We start from the raw sequence: 10,675 nt of genomic DNA on the forward strand, positions 1-10,675 counted from the left end.
AGCTAAACTTTCCCTTACCACGTGTGTAATTTTATTGGATTCATCATTGTAAATCTGTTGAAATCGTCTCAGTAAAAATAAAACAAAATCCCTCTCATCAAGTATACTATCGAGGAGTGATAAATTGAGATCAACGGCCAAGATGATTTTGGTTTCTATAGGTTTTTTAACAAATTATCTAATTTGATGTCATAGTCACTGACGGGACTGCTCATCAAAATAAAGCTAGTCCCATGTTCTCCACCTTTACATATGTTTGCCCAACAAGGAGGTCAACCATTTGCCTGTTTTAATATGCTTGCATTGTTTCCTCTTTCTCAGCAAGTTGAAAAGTTTCTTCTTTAACTTCTTGAAGCCCCTTTCCAAAAAAATAAAAAGGTCTTGATTCTCTTCTTTTCAGGTAGCCAAATAATGTGTTCAGAGCAGATCAGTTACAGATTCTCATACTGTTGGCTTTAATTACAAGTTGGTTTTTTTTTTTTTTGGCCAAAGAGAGCATATTTCTGGACTATGCAAATTTGTGGAGCTTTAACAGTTCAAATGGCTAAGTATTCAGGATTTCAGGCCTCTGGTAGTGTACCTGGCCCTTACTGTAGTCCCTGTGTATATTGGCTTTTGCCATTTAAACCAAAGAGTTGCTGGTGGTAGCTCTTCCTTAGCTACTTTCAGAGATAGGCAACCCACTGTTCACAGATGTTCCAAACTCGTTTTCGATCATTTTAGGAAATCCCATTTTTTAAAGTCAGGGACAGGGCTTCCAAAAATGCTGTTAGCATCAGTTTCCAATGCGTCTTCCAAATTCATTTCACGCGTACAGCTCCTGCCCCCAGCCTGTTTCCAGTGCCACTGACCAGTGGCTTTTAGGATGAAAATGACATAAAGCAAGCATTGATAGCTGATATCAGTTATATGCGCTGATAGGATTACCATATCTCAGGGCTGACTCTCAGCCTGGACCGTGTCCAGCACCCCATTCAGGAGCGCAATTTTTAAAACTGCCTTTTTTTTTCTTTTTTTTTGCCTTTTGTCACAACAGACCTCAGCAGCTTTGGTCAAGAGTAGGCTCACAGCAGGGTTCAGCTCTCCGCACCCAGCCTGCTCGGCAGAGGCAGCAGCGGACGTCAGGAACGTCAGCTGGGTGCTGCCGCTTTATTTCTGCTTTATCCCTTTGGCTCCCTTTTCCTGGCTGGGAGACCGGAGTGGGGGGTAGTCGGGGGGGGGGGGGGGTCACATCTGTGCCGCCGAGGCATCCTGGTATCACGGAGGCCAAAGCAAGCCCCGAGCGCCTGAGTCAGGCGTGGGTTTGCCGTCGCTGACTTCACTCCCTTGGCTCTGACCGAGGTTGTTTCTGTCGGCTCCAGGGCCGTTTCTCGCAAGTCAGTGGTTACGTTGGCCCGGCCAGAGGGCACATGGCCCAGCCAGCTGAGAGGCTGTTTGCTCAGCGCCCCAAAACGGCCCAGGGAGAACAGACTCCGCTTTTTTAAGGTGTCTGATGCACCGCACCGGTGACATTCACTGAATTGATGCTGGGGGTGTGAAATCTCTCCAGCCAAATACGCCTAAGGAGGGAGGCGGGGGGGGGCACAAATTTCAACACCCGATGGCATGCTGGCTTCTGCAGCTGCTGCTGGGGGTGCTTCCCAGTTAGTAGCTAGAAATTTCCCCCTCCGACCCTGCTCCCACATACGAAGGGGCACTTCCCTGGGGGAGGGAGGTGCAGGAGCGGCGGGAGGTACCGCCCAGCTGAGCCCCGACAGCTCGTGCCACCCTCTCTCGGCTCCCGCTGCTCCCCCAGCTCCACCTATCCCCAGAGAGGCGGCTGGAGACCATCGCAGGCCGCCGTCTCTGGAGGCCCCAGGACAGCCCGGCGGCCGGGGACACCCCACGCAGAGGCGAGCTAGAGGCGGGGACAGACCGGCTATGCCGGCTTCACGGCACTGGGGGAAAGTGGACAGCTCTGGTCCTTATATTTCAGGGCTTGGCAGGAATCTGCTGCCTGCAAGGTTTGGGGTTTTTCTGGTTTGTATTGTTTTGTTTTTTAATGGGAAAAATGACATTTCCTCCAACATGAAATCTTTTACTGTACTTGCTTTAAAAAAAAAGAAAAGAAAAGAAAAAGATCTGCTTAGAAAATAGAAACCGCACATTATTTCGGGTCAGGTTGATCCTAACTGAAGTGTTCTCCCCCCCAAATCTCTGGGCCGGGCTGCTTTCCCAGGTCTCGGCTCCCTCCTCCACCCAAGCCGAGCATCCCAGGAGTCACACGGCCGCTGCCTCTGCCCAATTTCTTGAATGGTTTCTTTGCAGGAAACTCTTCATGGATCTTTCCTGCCTCCCCGGCCCCTTTCCAAGACTCCTGCCTGGGACGAGCCGATCCAACCCACTGCCTCTCATCCCGCTGGCAAGCTTTTTATTTTTTTACTGTAAGCTTCTGGTATATTGGAGCCTCCGAGACAGACGGGCCACAGTCGGAGAGCGACCCGGCGGCACGGCGCACACGCGAAGGGGCTGACCCCGCGCCCAGGGAAAACAACGGCAAAGCCACCCTTCCTCCGTGGGGGCAGGCCTAGAGGGGGACTAGGGGACGCGGCGGCCCCGGCAGAGGCTTCGCGAGCGGTGCCCGCTGCTCGCCCCCCGGTTTTGGTGGGGGGGGGGGAACGGGGGAGCCGCCGGGAGTGGGCTGCAGGCCCCGACCCGGCCCTGGCTCTTTAAAACGAGCACCGAAAAGGCAGCTGGGCTGGCTGCCTTCGCACACAGGAAGAGGAAGCTGGAGCCCTGCAAGAAGGAAAAAAAAAAAAACCCCACACAGCCAGCACGAGGCAGAGGGAGGGAGGGAGGAGGAGAAGCGCCGTGAGGCCGCTCGCCGCGTGGCCGGCGAGGCAGGCAGCAAGCACAGGCCTCCTTCCCCCCCACCACCACCCCCCGCAGCGAGAGGGCCTGGGGTGCAGGGTGGCAAGGTGAGGGCTGAGAACGGCCACACTTCAGCACACGCGTGGAAAGAAACCCGGTGCTGGCGCCCCCCCCCCGCCCCCCGCGGCGTTTGCCGCCGGTTTAGTTGCCGCCGTCGCGGCCCGGCTCCGCAGCGGGGGGACAAACCTCATGTGGTGGTGCGTGTGTAGGAGAGGCCTGGCGGCAGGACAGACGGCGCTCGGGCCTGCCCTGCCGCCGCCGCCACCGCCCCGGGCCGGGGCTGCCCACGAGGCTCGCGCGCTGGGGAAGTCGCCTCCGAACGCGGCGCCTGGCCGCTCACCAGGCCCCTTTCCCCCCTGTAAATTTACTTGCGGCAGGTGCCGAGCAGAGGGCACCTGGGAAGGGAGCGCGCGGCGGTTTTCCGCCTGGCAGCGCTGCGGGGTCGGGGCGGGCGGGCAGGGGCGGCTGGGACCGCGGGCCGGGCTGCCGTCGGGGCCGGCCGCGGAGGCACGGCCGGAGGAGAAAGCGCGCCCCCGCGGCCCGCGTGCCGGTGGCGCGTGGGCAGGAGGCAGCTCCGCCTGACTTCCAGGATGAGTTTGCAAGGGGTGGGTGTACGAAACCACCTTCTTTTTCTTTTCTTTCAATTTTTAAACTCGGTCTGGGCAGAGAAACAAGAGATGGGGAAGCCCAGGTGCCATTTTCCTGTCCCTCTTTTTCTTTTGGAGCAAAGCTGTGCATTTTCCACACGAAAGTACCCTTCTGAACAGAAGGAGGTTTTGGGGGTTTCGGTGGAGCCGGTCATATGACTCGCGTTGACCTCAGCCATGCAAACGAAAGCCGGAGCGTCCGTTTGAAGATGTAGGCCAGCGTAGGAGTTTCTGGTTTGGTTTTCCCTGCAGAGTGCATTGTCATCATCACTTTAGAAAGTCGATTTCAAGAGTTATGAACAAGATCAGAAGACTATTGCGCTTAATTTAGAAAGCCAGTTGTTTCAGGTTTCAACTCTTAAGGCGCGAGGGTGTCGGGGCATGCCAGAAGGACGGGGAGGGAGCGCCGTATCTGCCTTTCCAGCCTCAGGAAAGGAAAGCGGTTGGGGAATTTGGTAGCGGCCTGGTGACAAGGCGCGCTCCTTCAGGGCACAAAAGAGAGCTCTTTGCTCGCTGTTGGATAGACTCACTGCTGAACAGCCTGGCCGAAAGGAGGGTTTGCACACGTGTCCGGCTGCCCTGTGCTGGCCGCAGGGAAGCAGAAGGGTAATAAAGCTTCTCTGTGTGGAAAGGCCACAGCTTTTGGAGGAAAAGCCTGAATTCAGGCCTGGCTTGTTCCCAGAAGCGCAGCTCAGCTGTGCTGTGCTGGGTGGCAAGGCGAAAGCAGCTGATCTTCCTGGAGCTTAGTCTGCAGCAGGGTGAATGTTGGTGTCTGCATGGTGCTCACTCTTGCTTTTACTCGCTTTTACTCACAGGTGACCTTGCAGCTCACCTGCTGCTCGAGACCGTTTGATCTGTGTTATTAATAGAACGGAGGCTGAATCTAGTTGAAAAGGCAAAAACGCAAGATGGCCAGGAGATGGCCCATAGTATGGGCCACCTTCGCTGCACAGGGTCACTTGAACATCCATGTGATCGTATGACAGCCAGCAACATCTGGCTTCTGGGTCACGTAGCACCTAAAGGGCACTTTTAATGATGCTCATAGGCTTCCAGAGCTGATGCCTCTTCTGCAGCTGCCAAGGTTTACTCAGAGGAGTGTCACCTTCAGCAGATTAACCCCTTGGGGGTTAACCCCTTGCCAGCAGCCAAGGAGGCCATGAGCCACTGCATTAGCAGGATATATTGGTGAAACAGGTCACAACACAGTGAAGAGTATAATAAAAGCTTAGCTCCGGTTAAAAAAAAGTTCCATCTACTCAACCCCTTTTAAAATACATGGGTGTACCAAAAGTCAAGTACAGAAGTAAAACTTGTTGCTAAAAATAATAATGGAAAATGATTGCTACATTTATGTGCTTCACATGTACAAAGTCTTATATGAGGTTTATAAGCCTAAAGAGTTAAACAGAGTAGTTGACTGGCTAGTAGTGTTAAGTAACTTTACACGTAACACAATATATTCCAAAAAGATTTTTTTGGATGAAGTACATGCATTTCTGGTGACTCAAAATACTCTGCCGAAGCTATAAAGTAGTAGTCGTGAGCAGTGACGACACATCACTTATCACTGCTACCTATTGGTCCAGTAGTTGACCTAAAACCCCACTGTTTCCCTTTCCCCACACCCAGGGTTGTGAAGTGTAGAATAATAAACATACCATATGCTGTCTGCTGACGCACTTCAGTCTCGATTCAGATTACAGTACAGTCTTGCAGAGCCTAACTCCCGCCAGCACTGTTGGGTGATAGAAAACACAGAGAGGCCTTTTCTTTCTAGGCAGATCTTTATCAGTTTAATGTGTCTGAACTGTCTGGATCGAAGGAAAAGACCCTGAGCCAGCGTAGCCTCGGATTTTGTACGTTGTTCGTGGCAGCGCTTTATCAGGACTCTTGTGGCGATCTCGGTCAGGCATCAGAAGTTTCAGGGCACTTCTTAGAAGAGCAGAGAGGCACCCGCGTTCATCACCCAGGGCAAGGGACCTTTCCCACCGGCTCCGCTCCTGCGGGACATATCGCTGAGTGCAGTGGAGTTAACGCAGAATCAGTGTGGTCGCAGCATCTGGCACAGAACTTAACCAAAACTCTTTGGGATATTTGAGGGCCAAAGGACCTAAAAAAAAATCACTATTTTAGTCTCTTTGGTGTTTTTTTAAATAGACTTAAAAGACCTGACGCTGACTTACTGAAACTAACAAGTTGTGCAGCACCATGCCAGTGAAGACTTTAAATACCTTACCTCATTTCCAGGATTTCTGCACTTCATAGCCATACTTCATAACCATGACTAGGAATGATCTTAAGCCTTTGTGGTCACATGTGCAATTAATTTGGACCAATACCCAGATGGAAGATAAACCCAGTGTGGGACTCGGTGACTGATCGCTTAGTGACTTCTCAGTGCCCAGGGTTCCTCCCTCCTCCCCATCTTCTCTCCTCCTGCCACGTCTGCCTGTAGTTTGGCACGAAGACATACTTTGGCAAGGCACTGTGTCAACTGCTTTCCTAGTTCACTGGCTGCATTGTCAGCATGTTGAGCGTTATGCACATATCCCAGCAAGCTGTGCGTGTGCTGTGGGCGTCTGAGGGTTCAGGCACTCACCGGCAATCACAAAGTGCAGAAGAGGGTTCATACTTGAAGGAGTCCTATATGCTGTGGGCATTGAAACAGGACCTACAGTTAGGGTAGTCACGCTTCCCTGCTGGCACTCGGAGGGCTTTTTGAGCTCCCAGTAGTTTTGTATAGCACTGAGCGCAGCAGTGTTAGAGGACTAGGCTTGCAGGCTTGTGTACTGAAATCTTGCCTGCTGGATGCCTTCCCTCAGTACTGACCTTCCACATTAGGATGGGAAAGAGCAGTGTGTTTCTCAGCTCTGATTTCTGAGTATCCACTTGACATTACTCAACGGAGTTCAGTTAGTGCTCTTTAATAAGTGAAACCACACATCCCAGCATTGCCTTTTTCTGTGTGTGCTCTGATAATATAAGTTGCCACTGGAGACAACATCAGTACTATTTTGAGCTGATGGGAATTTTCCAAATTTTGTTTTCTTCTATAAAATTTTGCATCATAATGCCAAATATGTATGTACCGTGGGATTTTTTTTTTCCCACAAAACTATTCTTTCAATTAGCTAAAGAGCTAGCCAAAAAAAAATTGAACTTTGGAGGAGAAAAAATTCTCCTTCTTCAGCTGGCTCTATTGTTCACATCATTGATTATTTTCTTATTGCTACAAAGCACAAATTTTGCACAGTAACAGGAACTGGACTGATTTTGATCTTCTACAAATATAACTGTATCATAGTTACTCCTGAATCATGCTAGAATAAGTGAGATCACAATCGATCAGGGTCAAAATCCTGCCTCTCCAGAGCTTTATGATCAAGAAACAGTGAAGGGGTAAAAGGAATAGAGGACAAGAGGACAACAGGTCAAAGAAAGGGTTAGTGCAGTAGCTGCACTACATGCTCTGCACTTTGGCTGCCTTGTGGAGGAAAAAGGTTCATATGCTGTAGCCCCATCCTGGCTCTTTAGTGAAGGTGAAGTTGCATCACTGTTGTCCCCGTTGGTTTCCAGTCTCCGTCTGGCCAGATAGTTAGGGCTGACCTCAAGGCCGTAGATGCTGATAATCGGCACTGTAAGGCCCATCAGCCATCCATCGTGACCCAGGACACTTGGCTGAACTGCTAGGTCTGAGGTCATGCCTGCTCCTGCTGGCCCCCCAATCTGTTCCCCTTCCTTCAACAGGTCAGGGACTTATCTGCATGCCACAGGGAGCACAGCAGTGGCAAACCCATAATTTCCTGTTTCTGACTTCTGCTGTTCTGAATCCTGGAAAGACGAATCTGGAAGGAGAGACATGCTGTCTGCACATTGGGTCTCGAAGGGATCTCACTTCAGATGGTGCAAAGAACTGAGGGATATGTGCAAGTGGAGAAATAAGAAGCACTCGGTGAAAGGCTTTGGGACAGGCTGCAAAGTAGGATATAGATGGGTGACAAGTGGGTCACCCAGCGAAAACTGAGCCAGGGAGACCTTACTATATGGACGGTCCCCAGGCTGTTGGAGACTTTGTCCAAGCAGTGAAGCTAACTAGGCCCTAGAAGACTCTCTGCTGCCCAAATAGGCCAAACTAGAGAGGCCAAATCCCATCCTTGCTTCACTGCAATGTCCCAGAGTGCCACCTGGGGGGTACTGAACAGGGTGAAAGGGGAAACTCACTGCAGGGGCAATGAACATGTTTGGAAAGATTTGAGCACAGGTATTTAGTATAAATGTTGCTGCCTCTAGTCTTACTATATCACAGGTTCCTGGACCAGTTCTTAGAGCCAAAGCAGGTGTCCCTGTCTCTTGCGCCTACGCACAAAGGGTGGCATCTCCTACGTGGAGGCTTGACCATCCGTTTCTTCTAGTGTTGCTCTGGAAGTCCCTGGGCTCCGATCAAACAAGGGCCATTCTGGGGAGAATAGGGCACCTCAGCAGAAGTCCATCTCCACTACAGGTATACTCATCCCCACACAATTTGCCATCTGAAAGTTTGGCTCCTTGCTGTGATGAGCCATTGATGTGTCAGTCTAGTAGATCTAGTCCGTGGCCAGACAGGCTGGCTGTATTTCAAGCCTAAATCATGGCAAAACCTTTGCAACTTTGCCTCTCTAAAAGTCATATTCCCACCTCGAATGATGCAAAAATCTGTAATTATTTCAGCAGAGCCTTGCTGCAGTGTAGAAAAGGAAACAACACCTGTGTGTGGCAGGGGAAGCTCTCCTGCCCTGTGGCTCTGCTCATTCCTGGTGGGCCTCTGGGTGAGTTTGGGAGTCTGGTGACCTCCCAGCGTAGCTCACAGGGGTCCTGAGGTCAGGCTACAGTGAGGCTCTCGTGCCCCGGCTTGGCTGTAGAAGTCACAGCCACCGCTGTGCTTTGGGCAGTGCGGGGAGGAGGAGGCACTGGGCTCTTACCTGCTTCTGCGCTCTCCAGCCATCAAGATCACTGAAAGAGAGCCTCAGCTCAGTCATATCTCGTGGCATTCATTATAATTATTTCTAGTCTTCTAACGTGTGTGGCTTGCATTACATGGAGCTGGGACGCTTTACAACCTCGCAACGATAGATATGTACACAGTCTCAAAGATTCCCAAAGTAATCCTGGCTGAGATTTTACTCTGATATTGGATAATGATAAAGGATGGAAAAAATAGAAAGGAACATGCCCAAAAATACATGTTGTTTTATTTCAGGTTTTTCTTGTTGTTGCTGTTTATACTTGAGATTGGTTTTGCTCCTTATTTTTGGAAAATATTCTTTGTTAAGGTTTATATGTGTATTTTTCAGTTATATTGCATAAAAATAGATGTCAGTGCTGACTATGAATATTTATGCATGAAGCAATTATTTTAGAAGGCCCATAGCTACAGCACAACCCTTCCTCTGTGTAGTTTCCATCATGGTTTTAAATGGCAAAAGGAAGTTTCAGAAGAAGTTTTATATCCAGAGCTTAGGACATGGAATGCACCATGGTTCCCAGATTTAAAAAAGAAAGGGGATGGGGGCGACTGCAGTGTTTCAAGTGGCTATGTAATGAGTAAAATGGAAAAACTAGTATTTCAAACTTGATTACATGCAATGTTTACTGCCAAATCACTGAATCTGAGGTTTCGGTTTAACCCTTTTTTGCTACTGTGTGGCTAAACTTTATAAACATTACGGAAGCTCTGAGAAGTGAACTTCCATCCCTCCCCGGTGGTCCCTCATCCTCCTTGCTCTGCCGATTGTGCTATTAAGCACAATGGATCCAAGCCTTCCCTCTGTGAAATCACTGTGGCTGCCGGGAAGTAACAGAAGTCAGAATTTGGCCAGCTCTGCTTATGCTATGCTAGAAACAAACAAAGGCCTTGCTAAATACGGCTCACTGTGGAGTAACAGCCTCCAATCAAAAGGTAACACCACCACCAACAAAAAGAGATTATATTCACACCAGGAGTTTTGCCTCACTTTAAATCACCACAAGACATCCATTTGTTTTAATAGTTCTTTCTTGGCAAAATTTTTAGTATTCTGTTTTCAAACACGGGCACCTAAATTATCTGTCTCATTCTGCATTTTATAGGCGCTGTAGTAATGTACGCTCGCATTTCACCATTCACTTAAACCCTTAAAGAGAAGACTTGAATATTGTGTTTGAAAATTTGGCTCAGCCTCTCTGAGGATAGATTTAATAATTAGAAAGGGAAAAAAAAAAGAAAAAGAAATGCAGAGGGGTTTAGAAGTGCTGTGTTACACTGACGGTCATAAAGCAACCTCTGAAAGCAATGCAGAGTCTGCCATTGCCAAACAATCAAATTTCATTAGTTTGGAACCATGTTTTAGGACTCAGACAGCTTGTTTAAATGCGTTTATAATGCCCTGTTGCCAAGGGCAGACCTGCTTCAAGCTCACCTCAGGTCTCTATTGTTTCTGTCTGGATCTGTGACCCATCTCGCTTCCAACCTTGTATGTACAGGGCTGCCTTTCATCCTGAGGGATCTCAAAGCATTTAATAGACTGCATGTGCAAGGATCACTTCACCTACCTCTGGAACGGAGCCACCTCTGGAGTAGGGTAGGAACACAGCAGGTATTCGTGAACCATTAATATACTGCACAAATCTGTTTTTAAAGAAGGGAAGTGAAGAATAACTCCTGCAATTAAAAATACAGAGATGATTTTAAGTAGGTAAACTGCCAGAGTTGGTGAAGTGCCAGAAGGGGATTTGGCCAGAACGCCATGGCTAACACCTGCACCGTTACAAGAAACACTGTGGGATCAATGACTACAAGTAGTCAGAGCCTCCGTTTCATATGTCACTTTAAAGCTCTCCCCTCTAGCCATGTAGCCCTCCCCTGGCACTGAGGTCTAACATCTGGTCTACAGTTGACATTATAAACATAATAATTATTAATTGATCCAGTGAAGACTAAAAACTGCTACCTAATGAACCTCCAAACCCACACTTTGTGAAGACGTTTATCCCAGTGCCAGCTGATCTGGGGATGGTAGAGATTAATGGAAAACCTCCCAAGAATGTTGCCAGGTTCTGGATCCAGACATAATCATCAAGCCCAAATTGGTTACTGTAAT

The sequence above is a fragment of the Struthio camelus genome, chromosome 2 (genome assembly GCF_040807025.1).
Source record: "Struthio camelus isolate bStrCam1 chromosome 2, bStrCam1.hap1, whole genome shotgun sequence".
Lineage (NCBI taxonomy): Eukaryota > Metazoa > Chordata > Aves > Struthioniformes > Struthionidae > Struthio > Struthio camelus.